Raw genomic sequence first — 10,768 nt, 5'->3', positions numbered from 1 at the left:
AAGCCAGCAGGCGATCTATATAATCACCAGAAAAGATAAAGACAGTGGCCAATGGCACCAGAAAAATATTTCTACAGGGTAAGACATGTGACTAGATATTTGACTATCAAATTTAAATCCCTCACTCAGGAGGCAGAGGCAAGTGAGTCTCTGTGAGTTCAAGGCTAACATGATATATATATATATATATATATATATATATATATATATATATCAAGTCTGACCCAAAACAAATAGAACAAATAAAAAATTGGAACAATTGGTTCTATAAAGAAAGAACACAAGATTTGGAAGTGGCAGAGGAAAGATCTTGAAATTGCAAGACACACCAGGGAAACTAAAAAGAGTAGAGGGTAGAGTGGAGGGAAGCCCAGCACAGTAAAAACAGTATTAAAAGGGGTGAAAAAGGAGATGCCATGGAAGACAAAGGGGATGGACCATATGTATGCTTGACGCTTCAGAAGAAGAAAATACTGACTCATAATGAATATTTTGGAGAACGGTTTTAGTATTTTAAAAATGAAAAGAGCATATACACATGCACACATACCTGTTCATACACACACACACACACACACACACACACACACACACACACATACACACACACACACACAGAGAGAGAGAGAGAGAGAGAGAGAGAGAGAGAGAGAGAGAGAGAGAGAGAGAGAGAGAGAGAGAGAAGACCAAGTGAAACAGTAAAATTCCTGGGCTTCACAACATCACCAGCAACAACCACAATCTGGGCAACTAGTCAAAGTGTCTCTTTGTGCATGCATGAACGGGTGTGCACACGTTTGTGTGTACATGTGGAGGCCAGAGGTCAACTTCCTTAGATGTGTTATTCCTTAGATGTGGTGCACTTTGGCCTGGGACACACCAAGTATGCTAGGCTGACTGGCCATCAAGCCCTAGGGATTTGACTGTCTGTGCCTCCCCTCACTATAATTGCTAACATGCGCCATCACATGCTTTCAGAGGGCTCAGTCTGCCATGGTAGAGATGGTACAATAGAGGACTTCAGCTCCCATCAGGGTGAAAGAGGAAGCAGAGGATGACATAGAAAGTGGCCACGGAGAACAGGTCCTCAGATATCCCCCCTCTCCCACCCATGGTTTACTTTCTCTGCATGAGACTTACCTCTTAAAGTCTCTGCAACTTCTCAAAATAGCCTGAGGATCAGGTGCCCAAACCTTCCAAAAACAATAAATGTGTGGCAACTGACCTCAGAGCCTTAACTGCCTTTGAGTTCTCACTCATTGTACATTATACACAGCTGAAGTTTGGTTGTATTTTTGAGATTGGGTCTCACCTAGCCCAAGCCGACCTCAAACTCCTGATTTTTCTGCTGCCACCTCCTAAACCCTGGGATTTCAGGCATGGCCACATGTCTGGACTGCATTTTGAAATCAATCTCTCCCCCCACAACTTAGGTTTTAAAGAGGTGGTTTTGGAGTTATAGAGCAGGGGAGGGGACAGGCACTCCCTGGAGTTCACTGATGAACCAGCCTGACAAACCAGTGAGATCCAACTTTAGGGAGAGACCCTGTCTCTAAAAGACAAGACCATCAGCTTCTGACCTACACACACACACACACACACACACACACACACACACACACACACACACACACACACACACACACACACACACACACACACACACACACACACACACACACACACATACACACACACACACACACACACACACACTACACACACACACACACACACACACACACACACACACACACACACACCCTATAAAGTTAATCTCCCATCGTGGTATCTGGCATGTGGGAAACCTGACTGGATTCATTGCTTTTAATTCAAGCCATTTCCTGAACCTACGTCTGAGATTCACAGAATAGGGGGACTGCTGCTTTTGCCCAACAACAACAACAAAAAAATTAAGAATCTTGAATTTGTCAAAACACAAGTGTTCAGGCATGATACATAATTATGAGTGCCAGCAAAGTCACCTTCCTGTCCTCCGTTTGATCTGTGAGGTTATGAGTGGATGAGATAATCTTTTATTTATATTGCATGTGGTAAAATTTTGAAAGAGGGTTTTTTGCTCCTACCATACTGTCCTTCCATAATTAAGCCCGTAGGGCGGGCAGCCTGGCTGATCGTTTTTTAGCACAGAGCTTGTCAATTCCTGTTAACACTAATTTAGGGTTCATAGCTCCATAGATCATGGAAATGTGAGGGCAAAACAATTTATATAGAAAATATTTTGAGAGGAGTTGGGCAAATGGAAGATCATTTTTGCATTGACTGGCAAGCATTTCTGCTCTGATTATGGGACCAATTTATGCAGTGACTCTAGGAGTTCACTGCGCCTGCCTCTCACATTTGATTTTCCCAGGTTCCTGGCTTTACCTCCCTTCCCTTTCATACACACACCCTCCTGCTATAAATAAGCATGCTCCTTCCCTCCTTTGCTGTGTGTTGTCTTTTTAACGATGCCCCAAACTCTAATATAGTCAGTCTAGATCTTGTTTTACCATTAGCGCAGGAAGAAAAGAGGCGGCCTCCTGCATTTCACACTGAACATTACAAGGGCAGATGGGGGCTTTCGTCCCTTCCCACCTTCAGCAGACAGAACAATAGGCAGCTATAATCTTGTGACACTCACAACTAATTTATCCAACCAGAAGACAGGTAGCACTCCTCGCAGGCTGTTCCTGTCTGAATAGGTGCAGTAAATACTCAGCTTAATCGTTGCTTCCCCGGCAGGAGGGCTACATATCACAGCATGGCGTTTTTATAATCTTCCTGGCATGCCGACAGCCAGGAGCACCGGCCCGCGCATGTTCCTCCTCGGTGCGGTCAGGGATGCTTGTAACTGTTAGATGGTGACACATTGTGCCTTGAAGCAGGCTTAACTGTTTTATATCCCCTCTGATCTGCAGCTTTGGACATCTGTTAAGCTGCCTGTTAAACTTCTTTGGGCACATCTGTAGAGATGGTCCTTGATGTTGGGACCATCGTGGGACTTCTTTGTGCTGACTCTTGTTCAACCTCGAGAAACGAGGGGTTTCTCTGGGACAGTGCAACTGTTGAACACATTGTCTCAGACAAAAACAGAAAACCAACCAAACAAAAAATAACCTTGTGACAGAGAAGAGGTGTGCTTTGCTACAACTGAATAAAAGTCTTGTCTGGAGAAGCCCTGGTTAAAACAAAAGGAAGGTGGAGGTAAGTAATGATATAGGGCTGGAGAGTTGGCTAGGTAGTGAAGAGCCCTGCGGCTCTTGTAGAAAGCCCGAGTTCAGTTCCCACAACCCATAAGGCGGCTCACAACTGTCTGTAACTCCAGTTCTAGAGGACCTGAGTCCATTTTCTGGCTTCCATGGGCATTGCACACCCAGGGTGCACATACACACATAAAATTAGACAAATAAATCTTGAAAAACAAACAAACAAACAAACAAACAAACAAAATGATAAGAGAATTCTCCCCACAATGGGTTTATTTTTTCTTTTTTCTTTTTTTCCCCTAGTTGGTTGGATCTGGTTCTGTGGCTAATCTCATCCTTTCTGCTTGAGTAAGTTCTCCAAGGCACTCATGTTCTAAGGTGACACAAGGCAGGCCATTTTCAAACCTTGTGTCAAGTCTTCTAATATCTTGCCATGCTGATCCTCAACATGACAGGATCTCTGGGTAAGTCAGTGAGGGAGCTTCTAGACTCCATAATGAATTTGGGCAGCACTGTGCCTGCCATTGCTTGTGGTCCTGGGCTGAATAAAAAGAGGGAAGCAAACCAAGCACCAGCAGTCATTTCTCTTTGCTTCCTGACTGGGGATACAATGTGAGCAGCCTCCACAAGTTCCTGTTGCTGGAACTGCTCTGCGATGGTGGATAAGTACCCTCAAACTCTGAGCTAAAACAGACCTTCCCTTCCATAGGTGGCTTTTGCCAGGTGTTTCTTCCCAGCAACAAGAAAAGTAATTGACACACACCTATCGCCAAGCAGTGTTGTTTCAATTATTACACCAAGTCTACTGCTATCCCACTGGCCCAAGACCCAAGTCAGACTTACTTCTTATCATTCAGCAAGGCACAGGGTCACGTGTGTATCAAGGGATAGGGAAGCAGGGAAGTGTATGCCTCTCAGGACACTGTAGTGAAGAAGGAAGTTCATATTCGCTATCCTTTTTTCTCATCTTGAGTCTACAACCTGTCTCTGCCTACAAAGGGAAGAAAAAGCACAGGAAGTAGCTAGCTTGTGAAATTCTACATACATCGAGCACAGGGTGGGGGGGGGCTTTCATTTGTGAACATTACTAAGGACACTCTGAAAATATGGATCATTAACAGTCCTAATCAGGCTCAAATGATCATCTGATGACCCCTGAGAAAGACTCAGCAGAGAATTCTCAGAACTTGGTCCTGATGTTTCAGGGTTTCCTGAAGCAGTTCACAGTTGTCATGGTTACCTGCAAGGAGGAAGGAAGGGTGGCTCCCAGTTAAGAAACTCATCATTTGAATAACTACTGCCCATATAGATGCCTGTGTACTCAGCAGCACTGTGTTCTGCTTCTTAGCACTTTTGATGTCTAAATACTTGAAAAGTTAATGTGTGTGAAGATGCATGGTTTTTGCATGTTTGTTTTCATTGTTTAGAGAATAGTTTATTAGTTTATGTAATCAGATCCACATAGTAAGACCTTATGTATTTAATGTAGTGCATTAGCCCTATACAACTGGGAAAAAATTAACCTTTCTAGACCAGTATGGCTGTTAATTTGTGTGCAATGCCAACTCAATATGCGAAACTAGGACATTGTGTATTGTACAGTATACACACTCACAAGCCTGCAATCCAACTGACATTCATTCTGATTGGACATGTGACTATTTGGCTAGGTGGGTGCTTGCTATGGGGTTGGCTATGTAGTTTGAATATCACTCTTAACTGACATATTTACAAATTCATGACTATGGCTCTTCTAGTTATATTACTTAGAATTCTAACTGGCTTATTTCTTCTTTTGTTATTTATTTTTCAGTGTGTGTGTGTGTGTGTGTGTGTGTGTGTGTGTGTGTGTGTGTGTAGGCAAGGGGTCCATATTGCTGTCTTCTGCTTTCATTCTCCATGTTACATATTGGAGGGACTGTCTTACACTGATCCTAGAACTCAACTGGTTTGTCTAGACTGGCTGGCCACCAAACCCTGGGGATCCTCCTGACTCTGCCACCTCACTTCTGGGGTTATAGTGCATAGGTGCCAGGGACTATAATTAGGTCTTCAGACTTGTGCAGCAAGCGTTTTACTAACAGACTCATTTCCTCAGCTCCTTATCTGCTCTTCTAAGGGAAGCTATCTCACTCTTCACTTTCCTAGAACATCAGCCTTTGGAAAATCATAAAGTTCTATATTTCAGCCATCTGCTCACCCTGGTCACAGCTGATTAGTCCAGGACGTGATATCTGACCCTGACATAGCCAGTGACTATGTTCAGATCTAGTGAGTGTCATGTTACTAGGGCCCTATTCCAATATGCTGGACAGATTCACTCTTGCTCTTAGAATAGTGAGTAGGAAAATTCAGAGCAAACCAGGCATTTCTAGTAGCTAAGTTCACCACAAGAATAAGATTCTGCACTGTATTTTACAATGCATTTGCTGCAGACAGTGGCTACTAATTATCTGTTGTGGCATCACAAAGTTATCCCAAAGCTTTCCGGCTATAAGATAATTGCCAGAGCTTTGGTACACAGTTCTGAGTGTGGCATAATTGGTTCTTCTACCTTACCCGCTTTCATGAGGATGATGTACTCAAGGCATTGGCTAAGGCCATGGACATTTCAAGGCTCAACCAGTAGTGTGGAGCTCTGCAGGGCTGGCCACCAGAAGAGGGTGGGCTGCATTTATCAGGTGGATGGTGAGCTGCAGTTCACAGGCAGAATTGCCCTTCTTCAGGGAAGCCCCAGTTGTGTCTAACATCTTCCGGCTGCTCGAATGTCATCCTCCTCAACAGAACTGCATCATCCCTGGTACTTGCCAACTGATGAGGGACCATACCGCAGACTATAGCCAACCCATGTTGGCAGATCAAAAACTTCCGTCAATATATCCTTTTAGTTTCTCATAATTATTCAGTAAGCCAAGTCATTAGATCCAGGTCAGACTCAAGGGGAGGGGATTAAACAGGGTAAGATATCAAGAAGCAGAGATCTTTGGAAACTATTTCCAAGGCTTGCTACTAGAGTCACTAAAAAAAGAAACCACTTATTTTATTTTTTAATTATATTCATATGTGTATATCTGTTATGTGGACATCTGTATGCAAGTGTGTGCAAGTGTGAGCAGGTGTCCTTAGCAGCCAGAAGAGGGTCCCCTAGAGCTGGGGTTTCAGGTGGCCATGAGACACTTGATGTAGGTGCTGGGTACTGAATTGGGGTCCCCTGCAAAAGCCTCAATGCTCTTAACCACTGAGCCATCTCTGCAGCCCCAAGAGTCACTTTTTAATTTTACTTTCAAAATAGGTTTTGCAAGGACAAAGTCCTTTCAAAATGGTCTTAACTCTGAAGAAATCTTTACAGCTATTTGCATTTGTTGAATTAATTGTGGTTAAATGAACGAGGTCTTGTTCTGTGGTTAATTACACAGGTTTGTCGAGCACACAGAATTTGCAACTTTTAAGTGAACAGATCCAGTTCTGTACAACAAGCATTCTGATAGATGTGGTTTTTCACTAACAAATATTTATAATCTCAAGGTGACAAGTCAGGGCCCTCAGAGCTGTTAGAGCAAACTTCTAAAAGCTATGAGAATTTTTTATTTTAGTCTTGTTAGTTTAAAAAGAACATAGATTAAAATTTTTCTTTTAAGAAGCTAAAAGTATAGAAAATAAGTGTGGATACACTTCCAAATCTTATGAGAATTAGTATGTAGAGCTAGCCAGTCTTTTTCTCTATTTTTCAGAACAATTCATGATGACAGCCAGAGCTTTTTAGTATTCTTTAAATCTTTTAGGTCAACCATCCAGTGACTTAAAATATTTTACAAAAGATCCTTCAAGGGTATAGCAAAATGGATTCAATGATAATTTTGTGGGTGGCTGAATTAAAGAATCCTATGTTCAGTGGGGGAAAGAAAGGTAAGAGGACCATTGTGGACTGAGGAGGACCAGTGCTGTGACTGAGTGCATGGAAGAGCAGAGGATTTGAGATAGTCTGAGCACTGACTATGGAAAGAGGCAGACACACCAGACCCTACCACTGAGTGATGCCCCTGTCCTACCTTTTAAAAAAATATCTGAGGCAGGTTCTTGTGTGGGCCAGGCTGGCCTTACCTCCTGAGTGCTGGGATTGCAGACATGGACCACCTCACCCCAATTAAAATATATCTGTGGGTAGTGCAGTGACCTTTAGCACACTCACATTGTTGGGGCTCCTGTGGCTACCACACATGCCTTTCATTTTCTCTAACTGTAACACTGCTCCCTTAAATTCTCTTTTGTTCTCCTTCTCCCTCAGCACTGACTACTCTACTTCTCATCTTCAAGAACCTGGCTGTTCCTGGGGTTGAAGAAATGACTCAATGGTCAAGAGCACTGGGTGTCTTTCCAGAGGACCTGGGTTCAATTCCCAGCACCAACACCATGGTTCATAACTGTCTGTAACTCCAGTTCCAGGGTATTCAAGGCACAATTCTGGCCTCCATAGGCACTGCACACATGTAGTGCATAGACGTACACACAGACTGAACACCCATGCACGTAAAATAAAGAAATAAAAAAGAAAGACCAAAGAGTGGTACCTCCTAGAAATTGAATTACACTGTACTCATTCCTATCCTACTAGATTTATTTCATTTAATACAATATTCCTCCAGGCTTATCCACATGGTATTATTTATCAGAATTTTCTTTCTAGTAAAGATTGAATAATATTCATGGGTACACATCTCTGGTTTTCTTTTGCCATTACAAAATTTCATGACAAGGGCAATTTAACAGAAAAGGGGTTATGTTGGCTCACAATTCTTGGAGAATTCAAAGCAGCAGTCACATCACATCCATAGTCAAGAGAAGGGCTGGAGAGATGACTCAGACATTAAGAACCCCATTCCTCTTGCAGGGGACCCCAGCTGGTTCCCAGCACCCACAATGGGCAACTCACAAGCTCCTGTAACTCCAGCTCCAGGAGATTCAACACCCTCTCACACACAATGGTTTTTTAAAAGCAGAGAACAGGGAATACTTGCGCTTGGCTCTTTTTCTTTTATATACACCCCAGAACAAAAGGCCAGGAAGTGGTGTCTCCCACTTTTAGTGTATGACTTCCTACGTCAGCTAACAATCTCTCATAGGCATGGCCATGGACAAACAATCCCTCACAGGAATTCCTGGAGGCTTGCCTCCTAAGTGAGTCCAGACCCTGTCAAGATGACAACAACTGAAACTATTATAGTATATACATGTCACATTTTATTTATTTATTTATTTGTCTGCCAATAGACTCTTGGATGGCTAACCCTTTGCTACAGTGAATAATACTGCTAATGATATTTCTTCAAGTTCATGCTCTCACTTCTTTTGGGTGTGTCTCCCAAAATGCACTCCTGCATCACAGGGTAATCCCATGTTCAACTCTTTGAGGCTCCACCATACTGAGTTTACATCCTCAGGATCAGTAGGCTGGGGTTCATTCAGTCTCCCCACACTTTTGCCGGCACATCCGTGTTTGGCTAGTTAGCATCCTGGTGGGTGCAGAGTTTTGATAAAGAGACATAGTAATTGTTTGGACTGGACCCAAAAGCTGAAGAGATTCTCAGAGATCTGTTTCTGGTGGTCTTGGCACCAGGGTCTCTTCACAGCATTGCTGAACCTTTCTTTCCTATTGCCTTGGCTGGCTCGATTTGCTTATTCACAATTTCTGCTTCCTCAATAGTTTGACTTGTGTGTGCACTCTCATAGCTGCTCCAGCTCACCTGGTATGCTCTACCTTCTTATGTATCTTATTAGATTTGATCTACACTTTCTAATGTTGAACCAATGTCCAAGGACACCAAGGACTGAGACTCAGCATTTTGACTACAGACTTTCCTGGTCATGGGTTGGGTTGATCATTGATGACCTGAAGGATGGAGTTAATTTGAGAAATGACAAATGAGGCATCAGCAGACAAAGGATAGGCAGATACCCTAGACTAGATAGATGATAGATAGATAGACAGAGAGACAGTCAGATAGATAGGACAAGAAATAGTTGGCAACATTTAGGCACCCTCTATCACAGTTCCTGCTATCATTCCATTTATCAATAAGTACATATATATTATATAAGAGATATTGGCCTAGGCATTTTTAGCTAGTACTTAACACTTACTAAACAGTTATCCTGTGGGAATACAGGTCTAAGGTACCAGTTTATTCTGGAGTGCTCCCAAATTAGAATGGGATTATTTTTTCCCCAGAATTCTGCAATTTGGTTAGAGATGAGATTGCCACCTTTCCCCTAAAACTTGATGTTGCAAGTAACACAAAACACTGTAAGCAGCTTTTTCCGCCTACGCAACAGACAGGAAGTGCCATCGTGCTATATGTGAAGCTATCTGAGAGATGTTTATGGAGGACTTATCTTGGATTTTAAAGATGGTTCAGGCAATTTCGGGCATGAAGTAAGGTCAGAGAAAGCAATGGGTTACTCAGCAAATATGCACTGGATGCAAAATTATAGCCAGGCGCTGTGTCAGGAGTTGGAGATGTGGGAGTGAACAAGACAATCCCTAAAAGAGATCTCTGATCTGGAGAGGGGTAGACAGGAAGATGGGAAACAGCCATAGGCACCAAGGAGAGAAAATGATAAGTCATTTCCAGAAAAACCCAGCCTTTGTGACCTCCATCACAAGAAGTCTGGCTGAAAGACCCATTGCTTGGAAATTAAGGCAGCCCTGCAGGTTCCTGCGACATTGAAAATGAATCCTTAAGTCTCAGACTCTGGCTGCTGTCTTTGTCACTATGGCGGGAGGGGCAGGCCGCTCTTGGGTCACCTCCAACAGGAGCCTTCAAAAGATCAGGCTTCCTAGAGCCGGCTGGCTGCAGCAGATGATCTTGGCTCTGCCTCAGGGATGACAACACTGAAGACACAAAGATAGAGAAAAGGGGGATGAATTCCTCAGGGGAAGATCTGAACTTGCTAATGGGTTGCCAGATCCACAGTCTTCCCTGAAACAAACCGTGTCCTGGTTTGCTTAATATTTTCTGATCAAATACAGAAGCCCCGCTGAGGAGAAATGCTAATATATATTTATATGTTTTCTATTTATTTACCTTTAATTAATTACTTTAAATCATAATTTCTGGTTTACTGTACCACTCGGTGTTAAAAATGACTGGCTGCTTGTTCCCAGTCCAATAACGAACAGGTTCTTTTTTTTTAGTTCAGGTCTCTCTTTTCAACCATGTGGGTCCTGAGGACCCGACGCAGGCAGCAAGCATCTTACTAACCAGCCTTCTTCCTAAGACCCCGAGTTTTAATGAATCCAGAAGCTTCACAAACAAAGCCAAACAAATGAGCCCATTCAACTTAACTAACAAAACAACAACAAAAACTAAACTAAACCAGCCAACCAAACAAACAAAAACTCTGCAATTGCCACTAATGGTATCACTAAGTTCTCTGGGAAAATCTAAAGCTGCTTGTACAGCGAATGACTCTCCTATTTGCATTTCAGCCTCCGAGTTAAGAGTATAAACTCCAGGGCTGTTAAAATGAGAGAGGGCTATTTAATTCCAGATGCTTTGGAA

This window comes from Cricetulus griseus, chromosome 4, assembly GCF_003668045.3.
Source record: "Cricetulus griseus strain 17A/GY chromosome 4, alternate assembly CriGri-PICRH-1.0, whole genome shotgun sequence".
Lineage (NCBI taxonomy): Eukaryota > Metazoa > Chordata > Mammalia > Rodentia > Cricetidae > Cricetulus > Cricetulus griseus.
Note: the sequence above shows the minus strand (reverse complement) of the source record.